The sequence below is a fragment of the Aricia agestis genome, chromosome 3, assembly GCF_905147365.1.
Source record: "Aricia agestis chromosome 3, ilAriAges1.1, whole genome shotgun sequence".
Taxonomy (NCBI): Eukaryota; Metazoa; Arthropoda; class Insecta; order Lepidoptera; family Lycaenidae; genus Aricia; species Aricia agestis.
In genome coordinates, this window is record NC_056408.1 from 4,049,772 (window position 1) to 4,076,536 (window position 26,765).

The 26,765-nt window shown below is 36.3% G+C and overlaps 1 protein-coding gene and 1 long non-coding RNA gene across 3 annotated transcripts in view; one reads left to right on the plus strand and one right to left on the minus strand.

The window, feature by feature from the left end:
* LOC121740422 (peripheral plasma membrane protein CASK) overlaps window positions 1-26,765 on the minus strand; it is a 318,557-nt gene that overhangs the window by 249,465 nt on the left and 42,327 nt on the right. The gene's annotated exons all lie outside the window — the stretch shown is intronic.
* On the plus strand, window positions 7,128-25,952 carry LOC121740439. Its single transcript, XR_006037645.1, has 3 exons — window positions 7,128-7,218; window positions 13,529-13,536; window positions 25,912-25,952. It is a non-coding gene; the product is annotated as an uncharacterized LOC121740439 (long non-coding RNA).

Genomic DNA, 26,765 nt, shown 5'->3' on the forward strand with positions numbered 1-26,765 from the left:
TAGTACATCACTTTGAGTCTATAATTTATAAAGCTTACAATATATGGAAAATTTTGGTAGTTTTTTTACACAATTAACAATAATGTTAATACGGTTCCCTTTTTTCTCTCATTAAATAATTATAGGCTATAGCCTATGTTCAGCAGAAATAGTGTAGATTTAAAAATATGCATTAATTATACTTCCATTGCATCGGCATCGTGGGTATCGTAGACATCGTGGGTATCGCAGACACAATAGATCTTCAATAATTGTTATGCTGGCAGCCGGCTGCCGCTATTGGAGATTTAAAGTTATAGAAATTAATTATAATACCTAGCAATCAAAAATAATAGTCATTCAAAACGTAATAAATTAATGAAGCACTATAATATTATCCCATCAATGAAGCGGCACCCGGATGTCGCATAACTATTATATTATAAATCTATTGTGTCTGCGATTCCCATGATCGAGGTAATAATAATTAATATTTACGTGGATTCTCCGGGCGAACACACCCGCGCGGCGCGCCTTGACGACGCCCAATTCGCAACGTGCAGCAGAAATCGTAATATTTTAATTTCGCCATAACATTAAAACCAAACGTCCAATTTTAATCATTCACAGACCAAATATTATCTACATTAACTGTACTTAGTAATGAAATAATTTATTTTGACAAGAATTAATGCCATGAGTAAAATAAAGGCATTTAAATGTAGTCCAAAAACATTTCAAGATTTTTTAATAAAAAAATGGTTATTGTGCCTCACTCAACATAGATAGGTATATATGTAATTGATTGTACCGTTGGTTCTTGGTGGAAATGCATGTTGAACACTGATAAAACAATATTTGCGTACACTTTTTCCACTATATTAAGAAATTATTAACAAATTACACGACCGGTTTCGAAATTAATCATCTTCAGGTGTACTTAGTGTAGGTAGTTTTACAAAATTAAATATAATCAAAACAAATATTGGAGATGTCAGCATCATGAAATTTTATACCATTTGGTAAAATTTCTCTACCGAATACGACTTTTTTCTACTAATGTTAAATTAATATTTAGTCGTATTCGGTAGAGAAATTCTACCAAATGGTATAAAATTTCATGATGCTGACATCTCCAATATTTGTTTTGATTATATTTAATTTTGTAAAACTACCTACACTAAGTACACCTGAAGATGAATAATTTCGAAACCGGTCGTGTAATTTGTTAATAACTTCTTAATATAGTGGAAAAAGTGCACGCAAATATTGTTTTATTAGTGTTTAGATAGGTATAGTGTGTCGCGGACTTTTTTGTAGATATTTAAAAGATCTACAATTACTTAGAACATTTTATGGTTCTCTCTTTTATAGTTTAGGCAGCGTATGCGAAAAAAGTAACATTTCTGGTTGATTTTTTACACCTTGCGTCCGAAAATCCTAAATATCTTACGGAACCCTATTTTTTTCCAAAATAAAATTTAGCCTATGTTCAACAGAATTAATGTAGGATTCCAATGGTAAAAGAATCTTTCAAATCGGTCCAGTAGGTTCGAAGCCTATTCAAGACAAACAAACAATCAAATCTTTCCTCTTTATAATAGTAGTGTAGATAAATCTATCTGTATTATTTTCTTTTTTTATTTCACATGTATAATACACGAAACGCTTTTTTTCAACAAATAAGGCCCCGAACTACCGAAGGTATAAATCGAATTTGGCAATCGCTACTTTTTAACTAACAAAACTGTATGGTTCCTGCAGGAATATACTTTGCGCGTATGAAAATCTATTAATTTAAACAATGTTATACACTTACAAGTCATAACTTAATACTTTCATATTACTTTCGAGGAACCCATCAGTTCAAAAGTTTCATAGATATAATAACCAGCCATATCCCACAAGGACGATAAATCTACCCACACTATAACGTGCAGGTCACGGACAAATTAGACAAACATCCCCTTTCTATCCTTCCTCAATCAAGTTTAATGTAAATACAATTTGTACTTGTAAATATTGAAATAGCAGATACATTTGGATTCTTAAAGTGTTGACAAGTATTGTTAACAATTAAATGAGACCCAAATGAAGTAGGTAGAACTTTACATTTACTCAACAAGTGAAGGAGTCAATAAAAGGATGTATACAAGAATTAGTAAAAGGAATACATAAAATAATCAGATAACTGGAGATCCATACTAGTATTAGGTACGTATACAAAATTATGTCAGTCTGTGTGTCTGGTTCCTTTTTACTCTTAAACTTCATCCCGGAAAATGAACGGAGTAACGAAGTAGCGAACAAAATCTAGTTTTAGATGAGTCGATGATTAGAACATAAACTTTATCATCTACACAAAAATATAAAACAGCCCGTCGAGAAAACACTTTAAAATCTCTCCCAGCTATTAAATTGTGTCGATCAAGTATCGTTCACGTAAATATTTTAAAGGCAGCAAAACATTAATGCAACTGCCGGTACAAAATGGACAGTATTTAGAACGAGCGGGCGAGGCGTTTTTAATAGGCGTCATTTAATATAAAAACTATTCGGGATCGAACGAATGGATTTTCAACGCTAATAATGTTTTCATCGTTATTATATATCAATGTTGAGCTTCGAATGCTGCGGAAAATGAAGGCTTTTGGGCTCTTACTAATTGCTGTCACAAATTTCCATCAATTCTTTTGACTTCGTCATGGATTACAGCATGCAGGGTAGAGTAGACCGCTATAATTATACAAAAATGTAACTCACTTATTTCAAAGTCGATTAAAATCGTACAAAGAAGTGAAACTACAACCGCCGTGTTCTTAAAAAAAACACTTTTTATTTTTTTTATGAAATAAGGGGACAAACTAGCAAACAGGTCACCTGATGGAAAGCAACTACCGTCGCCCATGGACACTCGCAACATCAGAAGAGCTGCAGGTGCGTTGCCGGCCTTTTAAGAGGGAATACGCTCTCTTCTTGAAGCTTTTTCTATATTTGTCAAATATTATTTTGATAATATCAAAATTATATTTATTATATGATATGGACATAGATATCAGAAACATACGGTGGTTTAATATCTCTGTGGATATGGATAAGTTTAACATATAATGACTAACTAGAGCAATTTACGAATTGAATAGGAGCTTGGAGTGACATGCACATTACAAACCAGAGTTGACAATGATCCAAGTACCATCGTTTTTGTCAAGCACAGCGTCTGTTCAGGCCATTGCTTTCTGTAATACGTCAGCAGATTTTCTCCAAGTTAGAAGACTCGAGCCAAATGCTCCACGCATGTCATAAATTTGAGATAATACATAATTTAATAAAACCGTCTGCGGCCAACTCATTTCAATGCCGGAGTAATAAATCAACTTCTTAATAAGGTCTGAATCATCGAGAGGAATACTTTGGGAATCAAAATTCACAAAGTCATTTTAATATTATTTCACTAAAATATTTTATTGAAAGCCACTAAAGAGGGTAGCGTATTGAGCATAAATTTAGAAATTGAACGAGTTACTTTTAGAAAATGTTTAAATTTGAATAAATTTATTCGTGTTAATTGATTTCATTTATTTATTCGTATTCGTATTATAGATTTAACTAGCGACCCGCCCCGGCTTCGCACGGGTATAAATATATTATTATTGTGTCACTCACTTAAGAAATGATTAAAATCAGTTCAGTAGTTTTTAATTATATTCATTTTTTAATGAATGTTATTATCCTTATGAACCTTCCTCTTTAATCACTCTATCTATTAAAGAAAACCGCATCAATATCCGTTACGTAGTTTTAAAGATTAAAGGGAACAAAGGGACATGAGGAAAAAAAGCGACTTCGTTTTATACTATGTAGTGATTCGCTATGTTTAGAACGCTAATCCCGGGTGAAGAAAATTTAATAAGCAAGTAAAGAGAGAGCGTAAACAATACGTGTGGCACTCGGGGACTGCCGGGGTAAAACTATATATTCTACGCGCATACGTCTACGCACGCACACAAACACCGTGTCGAAGTCTGACGAACTAAAACGACGTTCGACGATGCACGGCTTTCAACGCCGCACCGTGGGATGTTACAAAGATTTTGGCGTTCATAAGTGTTACTGTGTGACCAGGGTGACCCATGTGAATAAATGATTTTGTTTTGATTTGTTAGGTTTATTTTCGTTACGGAATATCTTGATTCGGTCACCGCGCTCAAAACCCGCGATAAAAGCTATGCAAGCTTAGAAAGATATCTCAAAATCGATTCAAGATTAAAGTTAGTCTAGTCATCTGAAGAAGTAAGTTTGCGTCTTCGCCGCTAAGAAACCTCATTTGTCGTAACTTCTAACTCCAGAGCTACCTTCTTTGTCATGCTCAATCTGGATCTTAGCTCGAACGACATTTCTTTTCATGATTAGGACAAAGGCTCAATGCCATTTGAAAAGTGTTGCCTTCACAATACATTGAGCTCTACTTTGATTTCATACTGGCTTGAAAATTAGTCCTTTAAAACTAAGCTTTAGGGTGAAACGGGCGTATAATTTTGTGAGTCATGAGTCGCAGAATTTCGGTCGCGTAAATATCTTTTCATACAAAATATCATGACTCATAAAAATACGGCCGTGTGAATCAAACAGGACTTTTGTATGAAACTGAATGCAGCAGAGTTTCTGCCAACCGAAATTCTGCGACTCACAACTCACAAATTACGCTCGTTTGGCTTCACCAAGGGTAAGGGTCAAGCCAAACGAGCTTACTTACAGCGTACTTACAACAGCAATGAGCAGAACATTTCTTTCAAATAAACCAGATTTATTGATGTGTACGAGTAGAGCTGTGTTTACCACGACTACTGGACTATAGTCCACTACCTTTACTGACTACAAGTTTTGCTTAATAATATGGCAGTTTCAAATGCAGCCTGACTAGATTGGCATAAATGATGGCAGTTCAATATAACTAGTGCTTTGGGCAAATTATTTTCTTTTGAATTTAAACTCAATGAAAGATGATAGAAAATAAAGATGAATTTCCAATTTCCTGCAATACTTAGATTCGCCAATATATATTTGCTCTCTCTCAGGGAACATAAATCAAACATTGCTTTGAGATTCAGAGTTTTTAAAATGTCATCATTTCTATCTACGACTGAGAGAGCAGTGTGGTTTTTATTGATTTTTAATAAAAACTGTATCATTCTATGTGGTATCTACGACTGCTACGACGGAGAAAGCAGTGTGGTTTTTATTGATTTTTAATAAAAGCTGTATCATTTAATGTGGCTACTTATTTTGACCTTCTAAGAAGTCCCGATTTTTCCACCGCGCGCCTTCAGATTAATGAATAAACTCCCAACTACTGAAACTTGTTATGAGAACTTCGTCGCCGCCGGCATTAAAGGATAACTTTGATGTTTGACTACATTGGATAATCAGGGGGGATTCTAAGACGCCTTAAGTAGAGCAATGTTTATATACTATAATATTTTCTAATAAAAAAAAATAGTTAAACTACTTTAGACGGAAACACGTAAACGAAAGATGAATGAGGGATTTATTAGTGACACATGACGCGCAAACCGTGTATACGCATTAGAGAGGAAATATTGAATATTAAAGGTATTTCCAATGGAAACACGAAATGGGGCCGAGGATTACGGCAGTTAGCGTAGACTTAGTGGAAATCCCGTTCGATACGTATACAGTACTGCAAAGAGAGTTCCGAATGTCAGGAGCTTGCCAACTGGCAGAATTATAGCAGGCCATGGGAATAAATTTCGCCTAACTCCTCCTTTATGTATCGGCCGAAATGTGCTTTAATTGCGCAAATATTTGTGACATTGACAAAGGACTAGAGGGAACCCTGCGTTATATGAAAGATGTAACAAAGTAATACCTATCCCGCTTCAGAGTATTGTTGATCGACCTTGAGTCGCGGCGATGATGGTGTGATACGTTTCGCGGGATGTCGATATCGAGAAGTTCGACAGGCACATTCCTTACTTACAATAGTTAAGTTAACACGTTTGACTGTCACTGTGTGCGTGTATTGGCGGCGTGTGCGTGCGCTCGCTCGCCCGGCGCGGCGCTGACTGGCGCTCGGCGGCGGAGGCTGCGCGCTCGAGCCACCCCCGCCTTCATTCAAGGCGAGGCCTGGCCCAAAACAGCCGGACTCTTAATGCGGCATGTGCCGCTTTCATACACATTTCAGCCGTAAATCGCCTTTTTGAGTTTTCCAACCGAAAATCGCGGCGAATGTAGAGAAAATATTTGCCGATCGTCACCTCATTTTCACGAGTTTACCTGGTGGGTGTTATCGCGCCAGGCTGTGGGCATTAATTTATTGACTTTGCCAACCCTTAATATCAATATTACGAAGATTTCTCAATGATACAATCTAAACAGTCTCTACCTATGAATAGCTATTTTAAAATTTACTTAAATGTAGACGCTGGAGATCAGTAAATAAGGACAGTGAACATCTTGAATTTGCTTTTACGGGGACGCAAATTATTTTACGGATTGGAAAGAAGCACAAACGAGAATCCAAAAAACGTGATATTTAGCTATAACATAAATTAACGAAATTCCTTTCCGGTAACAGGTGCCAAGTTTGCTAATTGTTTGTAAGTTAAAGCTAAGAGAGACGTCACAATTGTGTTCTAGTCAGGTCGTGAAAAATGACCACACGGACAGCACAGTAATGACCGAGGAGAGGAGTAATGACTAACAAGAGGAACAAACTGGTGCGATCATAAATCTCGAACGTACACCTGTAGGCGCAGATGAAAAATGGCCGATGTAAATTAACATAAAAATCTTATATTTCTGCGTTGAGAAACTGTGCGTCATGGCGATGTTGATCAATTTATAAAATTTCAGGTAAGAAACTCATGTGCAATTTTCTTGTTTTTGGTGATGAAATATTGGCGTATAAAATCTGTACTAATATTTTAAGGTGTCTATTTGTCTATGTCTCTTTCACTTTCACAAAGATACGCTCAAACCGCTCAACCGACTTTAATGAAGTTTGGTATTATTCTTAGAGTCCAGAAAACGGATATTAGAATAGTTTTATCAAAGAAAATGTACCATGCGATAAATTTACAACATCGTTTTAGTATTGTACCATCGAGGAAATTGCTTCCTAGGCAGTTGACAGACCAACGTTGTTTGTTCGGATCATGTCAATTTAATGTTAATTGTGATCAGTCGGCTGGGTTCGACGTTACGCGACCAATCTTCGTAGGTCCCCCCATCTGCCTATGAATCAACTTCTCTGATAGTACAAAACATAATTTACCTTATTAAAAACGAAATAAATCACTTACCTTTCACCTCAGGAGGGTATAGGAAAAACTTACCTGTAAACAAAGAAAAAACACGTAAGTTACGATGTCAAGTTCGATACGATAAACTCCATGTTGATCAAACTGTCGCGATATCTGCCTGCCCGTCCGATATCTAGTTCTGACAACTCCGGTCGATTTATCATGTTATTTATTGTGGATAAACTTGAAAAATCGTGTTATAAATGGCGTCTTGGATCCTGAATGAAAGATTATTAGGTACGATAGAATAGCCTTTAATATAAAAAATGTTGTATTTGAAGGTCGAATTGAGAAACCTCCTTCCTTTATAATTCATCAAGCCCCATACGCTCACCGGTGAACGAGACACAATAGAATATCTATTGTGTCTCGATTTCCCACGATCGACGGGTTATCGATAAAGATCAGAAAATCGTCGCTACACTACGTTGCTTAGCGAAACAATTATTCGATAACTCAATAAGCTTTAGCTGTCCCACATGCACAGAATAATCACTTTTAACAGCTGAGTTACGAGGGACCTTGGCACCACAATCGAATTACTACACGCTCCAGTTTTGAGCCTACTGCATCAATTTCATGCATATCGGCTTCACCTGTGCGTCGAATATCAAAAAGCCCAATCGCATTACACCGGATTTCAATCAAACGGGAAATTTCAATTTATATCGCTTGATTATTCGGTTTAAGCACGATTGTGGTTTTGTCCTACAATTTTCATTTTCGGATAAGGCTGGATTTTAACGCGCCCGCCCGAACGCGCGATTTGGCGCCTACGCCGCGCGTTCGTGCCGCCGGATATAAATCATGCCTAACTCAACTACGGATTTTTTGTTTTGCACGAGGAAAAATGTATCTTATGATATTCTTGTGGGAAAAGTTATGAGGAAAAGGTTATCATTACATTTCACTTTGTTGTAATATGTTATATAACTTTGCAATTTTGTTAATAAAAAATAGCCTTAAAAAAAGAACAACGTTTTCTACTCAGATTCTTACTCAGTGTGCATTACGAAACTTTAAGTCACCTAATTTCGAGCCGAAAATAATTACTAACGTACAAGATTAAAGCCCGTCACAGACTTAGCTATAATATATATTAATATATTTATAGCTCGGCAAATTAATATATATTTTCTATACTAATTTCGCGTGACCACACACTCAGCTATAATATGTGGCATGTGGATTTAGTATAGAAAATATGTCTAGCTATAAATATATTAATATATATTATAGCTTAAGTCTGTGACGGGCTTTACTTTTATGTTGCGTGACCTAATTTTTCGGTACACCATGCCATGTAAATGTCAATTGTGTCAAGGAATCGGGATAAAGGCCACTCTATAAAAACCAGTGTCGCCGAATTTATGGCGCACTTTGCAAGGGTACTGCAAGTTCTGGCCGTTTGGGTTTAATTTTGGCACGGATGGCACATATTATTATTGAGTGACCTTGCAAGTTACATAACATGATACTTATTAAAAACACAAGACGGTAAAGTTAATAAGCCATATTGTGTGACATCATCAGTTTGATCGACGAGGTCACACAATATGGTTTATTTATTCTGAGTGTGTCATAAGTTTTTATATGAAAAGTACTAAGCGGTGCACTTTTTGGGATAGATGAAAAATGTTAAACGTCATACACGTGAGCTGATTGCAAATTCGTAAGATGCAGGGATAAAGATACGTAAACCATCCTTCTTTACCGCACGGAGGTCCTAGCGGTTATTTAAAAAAAGATTACGATATAAGTAATCTAACTTTACTAACCTTTAACCAACATACAAAAATGGCTTCTATCTATACATATAATAAAACAAAGTCGCTTTTTTCCCATATGTCCCTTTGTTCCCTTTAATCTTTAAAACTACGCAACGGATTTTCATGATTCTTTCAGTGTTAGATAGCCCATTTATCGAGGAAGGCTATAGGCTATATTTTATCACGCTAAAACTAATAGGAGCGAAGAAATAGAGGAATATAAGGAAAAAACGGGGAAAATTATTTGAAAGGGCTAACTTGAACGCGCTAATCTCAGGAACTACTGGTCCGATTTGAAAAATTCTTTCAGCGTAAGATAGCCCATTTATTGCGGAAGGCTATAGACTATATTTTATCACGCTGAGGCTAATAGGAGAATGTGGAAAAAACGGGGGAAATTATTTGAAAGGGCTTATCTCGCGAACTACTGGAGCAATTTTTATGTTATTTGGCACAGATAAGAAGCAGACCACGTGAAGGATCATAGGCTATCGATTTAAATCATTTTTTCAGTGGCTATATATTTTATACCCGTGCGACGCCGGGGCGGGTCGCTAGTGTTTTTATAAATCAAATTAAAAAGTTTATTTACTACATATACGCTGCCGGCCTAGATAACAACATTACATACAAGTAAATTACATATTGTAACCAAATGAAAAACTTTACGTCTACAACCCTAATAAAATTTATGGTATAGTAAAATGAGCATGAAATAGATAAAGTTTATTTATAAAGATACTCTCACTCGATTGTAAATAAACCTTAGGAGTTAGGGGTGTGGACCTATTATACTAAAGTATTCACGGGCAATAAAACTGCGCAATCTTCGGTCACGAAAGGGAAACCAAGAGGACATATTTAGGAAAAGAAAATCAACTATGAGTGAACTAAAGGAAATGAAACTCAGTTTAAACCTTTTTTTATAAAATTAGGGAGTAAACGGGCAAACGAGTCTCCTGATGGAAAACAACTACCGTCGCCCATGGATTCTCGGACACAATCTGTGCTATTAATATTAACGAAACACTGGCTAATTATATCATCCAGATATACTGAAATACATACATCAACGAGAACTGAGACTCGTTTTAATCCTTTGGGCACGGAGCCCTAAAAATGTAGGCGCAATTAACCCATCAACCCCTTAGCGGTACCCGGGTGCCGCATAGCAATTGAATATCTATTATCTATTGTGTCTGCCATTCCCACGATCGAGCTATTGAATTGACGTATCACATAAAACTGTTTTGTTCCTCTTGTAAAATAATCTTGTTCGAGTAGGCAAACCTCTATACGATTTTATTATTACTCAGGTCAATGTTTTCAGAAACACGATGAAATTTAACTGTTAATAGTTTGAAACCTGGAACGCTCAAAGACGTTTCTAATTATGTGAAATGTGAAGGACCAAGTATGCGGTGGAGACCGAACTACACTAATGATCGAGTTAGTTCAAATGAGCTGAATGTAACGCCATCTATGGAATAAATGTGTTAAATTAAGAAAAAAAAACAGCCCCGATTCTAAACTAATACATTGCATCAGAATGCAAAATATTGAACCGATCAAAATATGATGATGATGATGATGAACTATTGCAAAGATTACTACGAATGTCTCTCTCTCATGTCAACTTTCGAATAAAAAAAAAACTAGATCAAAATCGCTCTACCCGTTTGAATGGTACGATGCCATGAACAGACATACACAATCACGTCAAACTTTCCACACCCCTCTTTTTGTGAGGGATTAAAATGTTCTAGGATTATTTTTTCAATTCAAACTTTGAATTAGTATTCCGCGCCTTATATCCCATCCGAAATTCGCAGAAACGGTGTCCCCAATTTTATTTCTTTATTACGTTTAGATAATAAGTTTTTCCGCAATAGCCTCTTTAGGCAGCAAATAAAATTAGTATAAACAAGGCCTCGAGGCGTTAACGATTATTCATTATGTTCGCAATGATAAGAGAGAGCCGAGCTTAGCGTGGGCTTTGGGGATCTTGCGCTATATCTGCCCGCAGACTTTGCAGATATAATTGTAAAGAAGAAGTTATCCCGTGGTTTTTTTTGTTTATAAAATATATTTAGTCAGATAAGATGAGTGATCCATCCATGATGAAACCATCGTTCCAAGGATCATGCGATGTTAAATTTAAAATAGTTTGGATACTACCAACCAGTGTAGTACTCAGACCAGTGTTTAATGAAGATATTGTGTATAATATTAATAATTTTACCTTAAAAAGTATCCAAATACAATAATCTGAAAATATGTAGGTTGAAGAGTCTTTAGAAAAGATGAAGTTAAAAAAATATCCCAACCGTTTTAAAAAATATATACTAATTAACAACCTCAACTTATATGAAATATTTGAAGGATATCTTACAAACATAACAAATTCCCAATAAGTATTACGTGTGAGCAAACTATTTAACAACACGGGACCAACTTTGTCAATCCGCAACTTGGCTTTTACCGCAACAAAATTACATGTACAGAGAAACCTTCAAACTTAAACATGATTTATAGCAAAAACTAGTTAGCGAGATCTTAATAGGCATGGTGACTATTTTTTTTTCTTATCGGTAATTGAAAGACATTTAAAAAATAGAAACATCGTTGAAAGAATGACTCTGATAGCTTAAAAATTCACCAAGATATGACAATTCAAATATCTCATAAAAAAGACCTGCCCGAAACGCTCCATACAAAGTGCTACGAAAGTATGACGTCAGTCTTTCGTAGTTTGTACGCATCGGGAGACAACTTTGTTCGACAGGTATATTAAATATTGCGTTTATGAAAGTGGTTTCATAACAAATTTTGCTTTTAATTGCATAAGTTATCGAATTGTATACAAATATTAAGAAATTTAATTGAAAAAAAATTCGACTTGAATATCCAACTTTGAAGGCGCATAACAAAAAAAATACAAATGCTATCAAGCTGAAATTTTGGGAACACTTATTTTTTACCGTGATTTCTTTATTTTATTAACAAAATTCGCTAATCTTTAACCTTGTCATCATCCCTATTGCTATCAACTTTCAATAAAACTCGACATTACGGTCCATAAAAAGGTTGCATCTTCCGAGAAAATTATGCAAGAAAAATTGTATAACTTCCTCTCGTTCTCTTATTACAACATAACTCGTATGTGCATCGGACGGGCAAAATAAAAGATGCTTTAAAGGTTGACCGCGTTGTAGAGGCGAAATTTTAAATTCCTCTCGATATTCAATATTATAAAGATTAAATGCTCCCCAAGTGCTGCTCTTATATTAAAAGTTACTCGGCTGTATTTTATATTTTAGAATATACTTTCATCAAACGGATAAAGCTTGGGCATGTTTAGAAAGGCGAAATTAATGAGGAAAAAATAGACTGTGCGATTTATTATACAATTAAGTATTCTTTGGCACATTTAAGAGGATACAACAGGGGCTAGAGAAATGAAAAAAAAGTACGTGTAATATCTATAGCTGTCTCCTTTACCTCAAGCCTATACCACCGAACGCGATAGAGACAACTGCAGAAAATCCAGAAAATCAACGATTCGTTGTCCCCTGATTCCTTCTCCAAAACTTAACCGATTTAAGTACTTTTTTCATTTAAGATTAAAAAAAGGCTTGAGCTGTGTTCCTATGTTTTGCTTTTTTTTGTATAATCTAGCCAAATCTGTTTTCTGGACGTTTGAACACAGCGGAAAATCTGGCCATTTTTTTGGGTTTTTGAACGTTCATATCTTATTTAATAGTTAAATTATAAAAAAAAAGAAAACATAGGGACATTGTATTAGTGGCCGTAGATATTCAGGAAAAAAATTATAACTCTACTAGCATTATCCAGGGAGGAAACAGGGGACAACGTTTGTATGGAAAAAAGGGCGGTGTGGAATCCTCTTAATAGTAACATCATCGCATCAATATTATCGTGTAAGCTTGCTTTGGCACCCATATACGTTAGTCCTATTTATCGAGTTGAACTGACCGCAGATAGGTCTTTAGACTGATAATAAAGTAGATAGGTTTTAAAGTATTTAAAGTAGATAGATTTTGTTGATTGAACAAGACATGTAAGGGCTACCTCCCTAACATTTCTTGTTTTGAAAACTAAATTGAGCTCCTACAAAGCCAATTCGGACGAAGCGTGTTTCAATTGATGAAGAAATAAAAGAAATGAAGATAGTTAAGTACTAGCTTTATAAGTTCGTGTACCTGTTAAGTACATGTGTTTAAGAGCAACTCGTTCGCTTAACGTCTTCAAAATATTAAGCTCCCAAGAGCACTTTTCTCTTTAATTCTTTATTATACGTCTAAGATTAAAACATAAAAACTAGCTGTGAGATAATAAAATTATCAGGATAATGACTTCAACAGAAATATAGAGTATGCATAAACCTTTTGTCGTGCAATGGTCGTGTACCAAAAGATTCCAACTACACAGTAGGTATGTAAGTGTTGCTACCTTGCTGGATAGACATTTCGAACAAGGCCGAGAACGCTACTAGTCTGTTTCAGTTACACTCGAAAACATGCTATCCCAGTCTCTTCGAGGACCTGTAGAAATAGCATTTATTAATTAGAGCAGGATCAGGAGTGGCATGTTTGGTGACCAACTTTAAACTGAATTTCCTTTTCTGCGTTTCTTTCTTAATTTTGAAGGTATCTTCAAAGTTTTATATTTTTTGTATAAGACGTCGAACTGGAATTAGAAATATTATTTTTATCCTAGTAAAGCCGCCTAATTGTAATTTAAAAATGATTCATGGATCCGACATGCTTACCGGTCTTGCCCATAAAACTTTGTAGATCATATTGGCTCATTTCAAAGTTTTGTATAAACATTAAACATAGTAATCCGCGTATTTTATGTTTCGCTGACATAAAGTGAAAACTGTATTGATTCTCTGAATTTAGAGCAGTCGTTTAATATAGCTTGTGGTTAAGAACTTTATTTAGTATGGATACTAGTATCGGCGTCCAATTTCTAACTGTTCTCGTAAGGCCCTTTTCACATGCATTTAACGGTTGTCGTCTAAACGGGCCGGCGCCATGCCGTGCTTAGTGCTAAGCCTTTCACATGTACACGGTTTTCGCACGGTCACCCAGCAACGGGGCGGGTGTTGGTGGCAGTATTCATGCTGCAGAAAACGTCCGAGCCCCTGTGATGTTAGCGATAGAATGGTATTCCCCGCGCTCGCTGTGCCGTGTTGCACTCGTGTCATGTGAACAGGTATATACTTAATACTTACCCAAACATGACTGCAAAGACGTATGCATGTATGCATGTGAAAAGGGCCTAAGGCAGTATATTAATGCTGCGGAAAATGCGCCGTGCTATACAAAGTAGAAATGTATGAGCTACTTAGACAGCTTTCACATGGCACGGCGACCATGCCGTGACCATGTGTCACCCGTGTTTACCCACTACAAATGCGGTTCCGGCGCAGTAGCCGTCTTTGCAGTCATGTATAGATAAGTTTAGACCTGTCCACATGACATGAGTGCAACACGGCACGGCGAGCGCGGGCAATACCATTCAATTGCTAACATATTAAGATGAATAGATACATAGGCCCTTTTCACATGCATACGGTTGCGGCACGGTCGCCGTGCCGTACAAAGTAGAAATGTATGAGCTACCTAGACAGCTTTCACATGGCACGGCGACCGTGCCGTGGCCGTGTGTCACCCGTGTTTACCCACTACAACCGCGGTTCCGGCGCGGTAGCCGTCTCTGCAGTAATGTATGGACGAGTATAGACCCGTCCACATGACACGAGTGCAACACGGCACGGCGAGCGCGGGGAATACCATTTAATCGCTAACATCACAGGGGCCCAGACGTTTTCCGCAGCATGTATACTGCTTCTGCCACCCGCCGCGTTACTGGGTGACTGTGCGAAAATCGTGTATATGTGAAAGGCTTAGCACGGCACGGCGCCGGGCCGTTTAGACGACAACCGTATGCATGTGAAAAGGGCCTTACTGTTGCTTGTATACTCGCGATGAACCGGCGAAACCGCTCGTTCACGCGCCTTCATATAAATCTAGCCCTAACGCCTTAATCATCCCTAAAATTTTGAAGAATGCCGACAAAAAGACATTTTTGTCCATGTATGCAAAATTTTAAACGCTTTGTTAAGACTGCTCACGAAAAAGATTAAAATTCCTTCAGCATAATTAGCAAGAGATGTGAAGTTATTGACAAACTCTCACCGAACACGAATTTAAAGGGCCCTCGTGTGCGATAAGGGATTTCTGGAAGGCCCTTAACGCATCTTTAAGAAACTGAACAGCCTCTGAAGGTACGTCAATTAACGTCCCTTTCACTCTTAGTATGAAACGTATTAGATCTGAAACTGTGGGTACGATTTCTAGGGTCTACTAACAAGAGTTTATCTATTCACTTGCGCTTTTATTGAACTTCCATTAACCAATAAAAAATATCTTAAATTGATAACACCTGACAAACATAAAACAAAAATAAGGTCTAATTTTGTCACATCATAGAGCTCACAGCTCTACAATCGAAAAACATTGGAAAAGGTGATTCCTGAAACCTGGATTAACCACGAGCTTTACATTACTGCCTCTATTCAATATAAGAAAGAAACGTCCCTGTATCTTACGATACCTGGAACATAAGAACTTCATACATATTCATTTGTAACAAAATTTAGTGCTGCAGTAAAGCCATTTTTTATTTTATGTTCTTTCCGAGAACCGTCCTTTGAATAAAGCAAAAGACTGTCTTAAGAAAGCACTACAATTTCTTTTATTAATATTTTTATGTTTTTCTCGGCAAACATTAAAATGGAGCTCAATTTAATTCAAGAAGATAATAAACAAAAGAAACCTTCAATATGTCCGTTGAAATGATTACCAAAGTTTCTTCTTTTCAGAATACTTCGAGCCAAGTTTATGCGCTAACGGCTAAAACTATTGAAAGTTGCTGATATTTTTTGAGCTCGAAATACGGGTATCACCAAATATAGGCTAACGATACTGGTACCAGTATTGGGAAAGCATAAGGCTTTTTTTTCACGTTCTTTGTAAAAGAATTCCTTCTTTTTGATCTGGGAATTGTAACTATAAATTATTTCACCCAAGTCACGAATGCAGAGGGAATTTAAATACTGCAAACATTAAATCTTGAACTCGGTAAGGGTATTTAAATATAAATGTAGGTTTGATGGAACTTTAAATATGAGTCTATTTATAGAACTAGCATCGTTAGCTTTGTTATTTGTGTAAGTAAATAACAAGTGTATTTATGACTAGGTATGTCAGACACAGTCATGAAGGAATAAAACGGGTTAAATTTTCATATTATACTCGTAGTTAATAGAATCAGGCGTTACTTTGCGGAAATCCATAGCTCAAAATTTCGTTTGTTATTATTGTTAACAATATTCCGCGAAATAAACCTCAACCTTTAAGTAAATTAGTGAGTGTACGCATAGGCATGCGTACAGCACCTCCATCCCCATCCACTGAAGCATCCTCAGGATGTGGACTCTACGAACAACGTCCGTCAAGATTGACGGACGTTCTTGGGGCGAAACGCGCGTCAAGGTTTTCAATCTGCATAGTGGTGAGGGGCCTTGCACGGATTTGCCAACATTATTGCTTGTGCGGTGGTGGTGTTTGCAGGTTCTTGCATGCGAGTGTATGCATAGTAGGCAGTGTGCGAGAGGAGGGAGGTGCTGTACGCTCGCCTATGTGTACACTCACTCATATTTTACTTAAAGGTTGAGGTTTATTTCGCGGAATATTGCCAAAAAATAATAACAAACTAAATTTTTAATTTCCATACGAAAAAAAAAAGAATATTTTTAACGATTTCACTAGATGCTGATTTAGTTAGGCGTGCAAAATTAACAGAGTAAATGATCTTTGCCAATATTTCACAATAAATCGGTTCAATAAAATCCGACTACATTAATGGATACAAACAAATTTTTACTCATCATAGATTTCCATACGAAAAACCACAAAATATTAAATTACTCTCATACATAACAAAACAATACCGCATTTTATCGTAAATCATGTACGAAACAGGAGAAAACACATTGTGGGCAACACAAATATCATTTCGCGTCAACTCTGAATAATAGTGTCGGTCGCACCTTCGTCAAACGCCAGTGATATTGTTGAGGAAATTAAAAACCCGCGTCAGCTATTAAAACTAATGAAATACCTTTACGACTACGTCAAGAGGAGTCTATACTAACTAGAGATCGCCCAATGGTCGAAATTCTACCTTAGTTTCAACGACATGACATTAGGACTACTACAGTATATTTTGTAAAAAATATTGACTTTATAATTTTTTTTCAACTCTTGTCTCTGGGACTCAGCTGATCTCAGACCGGCCGTGTAAGCATTGTCTAATAGTGGCTTAGATTCAATAAAAAAAACTATAATCCATTTTCAATTTGTCAACTTGTTGTCAACAGATTTCAACCATAAATAAAAGAGTATAATTCGTATGTATAGGCGTGTCACTCAAAAATCTGTCATTTTTCATGTGTGTGTGTTGTAGTGTGTGTAAAGTTTTTCGTTCGCGTATTAATATTATGATACTAGCTGTCCCGGTGAACTTCGTGTCACTTTAAAACCTTCCCTGGACTTCTACGAATATTTTTAGACTAAAATCAGCCCAATCCGTCCAGCCGTTTTTGAGTTTTAGCACGACTAACACATTTGAAAATCCATTTTTATATATATAGACTAGCTGTCCCGGTGAACTTCGTGTCACTTTAAAACCTTCCCTGGACTTCTCCGACCTTCTCCGTCTGTCGGTTACCTCTTCACGACCAAACCATTTCATAGTTTTGCTGTAATTTGGCATGGAGATAATTTGAGTCCCGGGGAAGAACATCCCTTGTTCTTCCCCGGGACTCAAATTATCTTTTCATCCCGAAAAAATGTACGATATTTACGCGTTACAAATCCATTTTCAAATATTTTGCTGAGCCGCATCGGCCGCATGACAAAGAAACATAGGGTGAACAAGAGCTCTACGCAATCGTAACGTTATCGAATGCTATAGTCAAACATAATGTGTTATCTGTCAAAAAAAATGTTTTAAATATTTCAACTGTATTATCAGACTATATCACGCTCACCCGTTCGTACATATGAAAATGACGAAGAATACTATGTTTTATTTCAAAAAAATATAGAAACTAAAGGTACAAATTGGCAGCCGGCTACATGAAGTTGCAGCAGACGACGTGTCGTCGCAACACTACTGGTTTCTATGTATTTCTATGAATAAGTGTCGCTAGCTACGTAGGGTATTTCATAGAAATACATACAAACCAGTAGTGTCGCTGCGACACATCGTCTGCGGTTGCTTCATGTCGCCCGCTGCCAACCGGCACCTTAACGCTTTTAAATCACAACACAACTACAATCCTATTTACAAAATACATTTTCATCCACCCAACAACATTAAACATACACGACATAAATGGATGAAAGTCTACTTCAAAACAAGAACAAACATTGCATCGGGCAACCTTGTCAGGAGGCAAGCGAGCAACAAATTCAAAACAGATTGGTATTGTTAAAATGGCGTGTTCCTGACAAGCAAGATTGAATTTCAACGTACATGCCCACGTCATGGATTTGCGCTTAGAACACGTCCAACTGCATTCGGATTTGGGCTTCCAATTACTGAAATTACTCAATAATTATGTTCAGTCGCTGGAAACTAATTAATATACACTAATATTATGGATGCGAAGGTGTGTCTGTCTGTTACCTCGTCACGTTTTAACCTCTGAACTTATTTTTACAAAATTTGATATGAAGGTACTATCAGAGAAGTTGATTCCTATGCAAATCGGGGACATAAGTAGTTTGGTTGCGTTACGTCAAACCCAGCCGACAGATCACAATTATTAATATTGAATTGACATATTCGACCAAATAACGTTGGTCTGTCAATTGCATAGGAATCAACTTCCTCGATGGTACATTGAGTCCGGACAAGGACATACGTATTAGTTTTTACTACAGAAAAATGAAAGCTTAGCACGCTTAACTGTATTATATTTTCAATGAAAGTATAAGTAAATATTTTAAAATATCTACTTATATTTGATAAAAATATCCATTACTCGCATCCTCAGCTATTATTTTATCATTATTTCATCAATTCTTGTAAGAATTTGTTATGATTTGAGTAAATTATCTTATATTCTATTCATTTTACAGTACTAAAATTAATAGTTAAAATATTTTACCAACTTAATTAAATAATAGTTTTAATATTTTATACTGGCCACACTGACAACGTGCAACCCCTCCCATGGTCACCCCATTTGTAGTGGGGTTGACAGATAAAATTGGGTATTTAAACCCCAAGAGCGCATTATAGGGCCTATTTGATCGAGAGAAAGACTACTAGAGGAATCTATGCCCAAGAGTGAACCAATTGTCTACTATTAAAGTAATAAGAAATAAAGTATAATTATATTATAACGTGGAGTTTTTGTCAAATTGTTTGCATTAATACGAGTATCTGAACAAACCATCTCGTTGCATAATTCCATGAATTTAATCGTTGAAAATATTCGTTAAAGCAGCTCTCATCTTACATAACCAGTATGATAAAAACGATTCCGCTGTGGATATCCCTGGAATTTCGGTTAAATTATTACCGGGTGCCCGTCGCAGGATTAGTTAGAGCGAAAGATACACTATTTCAGTTTAAGCTGCCCAAAGAGATACTAATATTAGTTTAAGTGATCGTTTATCTGCTTTACAATTGGTATTGTGCTGTTGATTTATTTTGGTAAGTACGCAATTAAATTTCAAGGTGTAGGACGTTGGCACGGTTTTATTACTAAAATAAGTTATAGTACATTACTTTTGGGTGCCGGTTACTTGCAGAAATTTGTATATCGATCGGGAACCACATATTTTACCAGGATGAAAATCATCTTTTGAGTCCTACGACAAGAGTGAGTATAAGCACACCAAATTTCATTAAAACCGGCTTAGCGATGTAAGCGCAAACAGAAAAACTACTTTCACATTTAGGTTAATAAAGCATGGATTTTAAAAGTGTACATTTTTACTCTCCTATCATTATTTGTAAGAATTAAAATAAGTCCCGTATTATATAATCATCATCATAATATTAATACGCGAACGAAAAACTTTGTAACCCTTTTTACGAAAAATGGGGAAACGTAGGTGCACGAAATTTTGCACAGTTATAGTTTATATGGTGAAGGAGTGCATCGAACTAATATTATTTTGAAATTATGCTTTTATCATACATTTTTTTAACAAATAAAACATTACACACACTACAAGTTACAACAGACACACATGAGAAATGACAGATTTTTGAGTGACAAGCCTATACATTTATTTATTATCACGAATTATACTCTTTTATTTATGGTTGAAGTCTGTGACAACAAGTTGACAAATTGAAAATAGATGATATTTTTTATTGAATCTTAGATACTATTAGACAATGCTTACACGGCCAGTCTGAGATCAGCTAAGTCCCAGAGACAAGAGTTGAAAAAAAATTATAGTAAACATTTTTTACAAAATATAGGTAGTAGTCCTCTAATGTCGTTGAAACTAAGGTCGAATTTCGACCATTGGGCGATCTCTAGTTTATTTAATAAATTCTGACACACCTTCGCATTCTGAATTGAATTACTCAAAGGTTCAATATATCCTGTAGCACGACAAACACGTGGGACTCGAATATTCTAAAATATTTTATGTCGCCAGTGATAAAATCTTATTTCACATTCACTTTGAAACATTTTAACACCTAAACACACGGGGGAGACGCTAAAACAGGCAATCTTTTTGGGTCACATTGTAAATACATTAGACATAGTGACAATATGCAAAACACGACCATTATATAAATTCTAAATCCGATATAGAAACTGCTGTTGAGATTTAAACATAATATTACACATTTTTACTATTAAAAGATCCAAACTAAATTTGACCTTCACCGAGCTGATAATCATGATCATCATCATCATATCAGCCTATATTCGTCCACTGCTGCCACGTGAGATAAACTGTTCACCGAAGACGGCACTCAATTGGGCCCTTGTTTCATATGCCGTGTGGGATGTGGCACCGTCTTGTTAAAACCACAGTTCAGGCATGTCCAATTCTTCAATTTTGGGCAAAACAAAATCATGCATCTCGGTGAACAGTTTATCTCACGTTTTGAGGTCGTCAATTGGCCACCAAGATTGTGTGATTAAACGCCTTTAGACTATTTCTTGTGGGGCCTTGTTAAGGCTCATGTCTACAGGGTACCAGCAACGATTGACGTACTGGCAGCCAATATTGAAGCATCTATTCGTGAAATACCGGTCGATATGTTGGTGAGAGTGTGCCAAAATTTGACCCTGCGCATAGACCATCTAAAGCGGAGCCGCGGCCAACATTTGCGTGAAATCATCTTTAAACATTAAATTATATTGATCATATTATCTATTCCAATACAGATTTCATAATTTTTTAATTTTTTTTGTTTTTTTTTTAAAACAAATCCTATAGTTACCTCTTAAAACATCACCCATTATAAGTCGTCTATGGCATTTGTCCGCTCATGTTAAGTATTCCCTATAAACGAAAAATAATATTTTGCCTTAGGTCCACTAGCGCCAATCCGCGGTACAGTTAGCCCTGTGTTAAAATATCATGCATTTTCGTTCATAATAATTGAACACGTGAAATAGGACCAGGTAAGTAACAAATAATAAAAAAATGGCCGTTTTTTACCAAAAAAAAGTGGCTTATTGGGCCGAAAAAAATATTTGAAATAAAAAAAATCTGTAGATTTTATGTATCATTATTTACAGATACATTGTCCAGACAATAAAGTGGATAAGTAACAAGGTTTGTTTAAATAAGGGAAAAATGAGTACTTATTGCTATTGTCGTTAAGTTATAAAATGTTAGGTGGTTCTTCCACTCACGTCTTCAATTACGAGGACCGAACGCCATCATATTTAACCCAAGGTTAACATTAATCTAGACTGGCGCAAGTGGGCCGGAAGTAGGAACAATATTAACCCATAAACATAAATAAGGTACATCGTGAGATAATCAGATTTATCCCTGTTTGTGAGAAACTCGTAAATGTATTACGGAAGCAGGTAAACTTACCGAACAACGTCGCGTTGGATAAATTAGGTTGTTGTTACCCCACATCAGATAGTAAATATATGTCGTATATCAACCTTCATTAAACGGTATAGAAGTATACAGGCTGTAACAAAACAAAGTAATAACACAAATTTTATGGGTATGCAATGTGCATATATCCCTTATAATATTATAGAGTCTATAAAAATAAAACTATGCTATAGAAAAGCGAACTCTATATTATAGAGTTCCCTGTGAAATCACTAGCGCTAAAAAAGTTGATTTTGTTTTAAGGTGACAATTGCCGCAACATACAATAATAAAAACTCATTCAGCGCTACTACTTTCACAATTAACTCTGTACAAGGTATACCTACACGTCACAAATTACTATTATCGTTTAGTTTTATTACACCCTGTATACATCCGAACATAGAACCTCCTCCTTTTTTGAAAGTCGATTAAGAATATTTGCGTTATATATGTCACCGTCAGATTGTAAACACCGCGAGATTGTAATATGACGAAGTGATGGATTGTAAACAAACAGATTTCCGGTGATTTTAAATTAATTATTTCGTATTTATAATAACTTCAATAATAAAACCTGAATATTTGATGTATAACATTGAATAAAAATTAGATATATGTATTTAAAGTGCAGTTTCAATTATAAATTAGGTTAATTTTAATAACCGAACATTTAAACAGCACTTTAAATATATCTAAATTTTATTTTATATTATACATCTCATACCATTGGGCATTTAAGTTATTTTAAATACGAAATAATTAATTTAAAATCACCGGAAAACTGTTTGTTTACAATCCATTACTTCGTCATATTACAATCTCGCGGTATTTACAATCTTACGGTGACATATATAAACCATCACAGGAAATGCTTTGAACTAACGTATAATTGAATCAAGCTGAGGATAATTTGTGGCTAATCACATCAATATTATAAAGTAGAAAGTTTGTGAGTTTGGATGTTTGTTACTTCTGCAGTCTTCACGTCTAAACGGTTGGAGCGATTAACCTTAAATTTGGTATTAGTTGATACCCTGGATTAACACAATACACTTCTTACTATTATTTTCCATAATAAACCGCGGGTGCTAGTTTCTCCATATAGCTTCCATAGTTGCCTGATGCGATATGATTCCTGAAATCGGCATCAGTTAGTTTAGGTAATCACTGATTACCTAAACTAACTGATACTAATCACTTTACAATAATTATTATTTGTGGTTAATTTACGATATTCGGTTAATTAAGAGTGTATTTTCCGCCTTATTTCTACAAAAAAGGGGCTGGGACAGACGGACAGATATGCAGACGAATCTACAAGGGTTCCGTTTTTTTTTTCTTTAGCTACGGAATCAATATTTCATGATAAGCAAAACGAGGGAAGCAAAATCACCAACACCGAATTTTCGGGATCCAATCACAGTCACATAAAACAAAATTGGCTGAATTCCGCCCCCTTTGGAACGAGTGTAAAATTCAAATGATCGGGAAAAAAAAGTTTTGCAACTCCCAAAGTTAAACGGCGCGGCCGGCGACAGAACAAATATTTATTAAGCACATTAATCAACATCACGAAGCCCTGTCAATGGTACCACTCGGCTTAATTACCCGAAGCGGGCCTCCTTCAGGCTTTCAATATTGAACAATCAACAGGATAAGGCTGAAAAAATATTAATCAGCCCAAAGGCTATTTTCACTCGTGGTTAAACTTTTTAATCGGGACTTAACTCGTGGAATTTTATCGTCGAAAAATCGCCAGACAAATAAATCCGCGGTAGCAGAACATCTGCTTGATATGGACTAATCACTGGATGGAGCTACACGACCCTAAAATCCTCTCTACGGATCGTCATTACCACACGAGAGTAATACGTGAAGCAATTGAAATTAAAAAGTACAAAAATTTCAATCGTGAGGACGGATTTAAATTGTCGCCCGCCTGGAATCCAGTGATCAATAAGTGCAAACCGCGTGTGTCACCTCTGTCTATAAGTGTAAACCCGGATACAGTTAGTGTTGTGTGTCGCAGAGAACCTACTGACTTTCAGTGTATTGGAACACAAATATTGGACAACTCGAGGGTAGTCGTAGAACCGACCGCCCGGTGCAAACGAAGACGTCGCGCTCCTGCAGTCCCCTCGTGACCACGGCTGTTGCAACACGGCCGAAACGTCGAGAAAAAGTATGTACTCGTAGTAGCATTACTACTTAAATAAGTCGCGTTAAGTCCCGATTAAAAAGTTTAATCCATACTAATATTATAAATGCGAAAGTGTATCAGCTGTCTGTCTGTCTTAACAAACCCCTATATCTGAACAAAATTTTGCTGAATTTTGGTATGGAGATACTTCCGGGTCCGAGTCCCGGGAAAGGATAGTTATACTTTTTATCACGGAAAATGAACGGTTCCCGCACTATAAATGAATTATGGCGCAAGGAGTTGCGGGTTTCATCTAACTATAGTTTCTATTTTAAATGTGAAAACTGTTAATGTAATGTTTGTTACGCTTTCACGCAAAAACGACTGGACGAATCATCATGAAACTTTGTACACATACTCTTGGAGGTATCAGAAGTAACATAGGATACTTTTTATAAAAAAATACAAAAAAAAAGTTAAGGTGGACGCGGACGAAGTCGCGGGCAACAGCTAGTAATATAATACATAGCAAAACACAACGCTTGCCGTTTTGGCTATAGTGTTAGATTAAATCCACTGAGTAAAGTTTCCGAAACAAAACACCGGAGCAGCCGGTTCGAAATGACTGCGTGGCTGTCACAAATTCTGATATAGTTGTTTCGCCTCCATCAGACGTGTGGCACGATGACAGGGCCTAAATAACCGGTGGCAAAAACTCGCGAACAGAATTCCGCGTTACACGCTTGTCCGATCAACTGATCAATTTTGATGAACTTGCAGCTTTTAGGGGTAAAAAGTTGGCTAACATCGATATACTACGGAAGAGTAAGTGCGTCAAAAAACGGTTCTACGAAATGCATACTAAGTATAGGTCACAAGATACACATATTATTATTGATAATTATGTCATCTCATCGTTCCACTTCCAATCTGCTATGGTAAAATTGTATGCAAATCAACCTTTTTAAAAAATATCCGCTCTGACCACAGAGACATAAAAAGTATCGATTCAAAGTGCATGAAAATTAATCCTTTCAATTTTCTGATTAAATAGGCTAGATGTCGTGGAGTCGGACCTGCGCGATCTTCAAGTCACAGAGTGGCAAGAAACTGCGCAAGACCGCGACAAGTGGCGCAAACTCGTGTCGGAGGCCAAGATCCACTTTGGGTCGCTGAGCCATCGTAGTAAGTAAGTAAGCAATTTTCTAAAGATAATTAATGATATAATACCTATAAAATAATATAAACCTGTAACTGTTAGGTTCAATTTTTAAATAAATTTTGGTACCTTTAATTTTTATCTTTCTTACTTTATAGTGGTCAAGTAACAACTAACAATATAATAAGATTACATTTTAGGATACACTTTGATGTACCATCGAGGAAATTGATTCCTAGGCAGTTGACAGACCTACGTCGTTTGGTTGGCTCATGTCAATTCAATATTAGCTGTGATTGATCAGATGGGTTTGATTTAACGCGACCAAATTACTTAGGTCCGCCATCTGCCTCGGAATCAACTTCTCTGACAGTACATAAAACAAAATAAAATCGAAACAAGTCGACCTAATAAAAATGGCCTCGATAGTAATACGTGATCTTGTTGATCCCAAATATAACCTTAAACATAACAGCTTCAAGTTCAGTTATTTATGGCTATCCTAACGTATCCCTTTGGGTTTCTCTAAGAAAGGGTCGCGGGTAGTTATTAAGACGCTCCCCCTACGGAGATGCTGTAATTTACCGTTTTTACATTCAGTATATCCCTAGTATTTATAAATTTCGTTTATTTGAAACACACGCCAATAAATCGACAATTTCATTAACTACATATTTGCCGTTTGAATTTTTTTTGTCGATTTTAAACAAAGAAAATTAAAAAATTGGATTTCGGTGCGATCTCGGCAACGCGGCAAATGTATGGTCAAAGTCGTTTGCTCAGGGGATGGCCTTAAACTCTAAAGGTGACTTTCCGATCCTTGCCACAACAGTCCTTGACACAACGCGAGCGACAAAAATTCAAATAAAGCACCACTTTATAACCTCAGGCTATAGGTTTCATTTTGTTCTACGTCTCTACAAAGCAACGGCGGCATGGGTTGCTAGACCAATGTCGGTAGAAAATTAAACCTATAGCCTCGGTCCCAAATTTTATTTAAATTGCTGTCGGTCCTTGCGGCAAAGATAGAAATATCACCTTAAAGACCCTCCTATCTCCAGTATGTTTTGCGGACTGCGGTCTGCAAGTGATAAAATATGTACATTGTACACTCCGTGTGACTTTGTCCAATTCATCTTGATCTAAATGATAAGGTCAGTATTTATAAGGGAGATCGCAGACGACAGACTT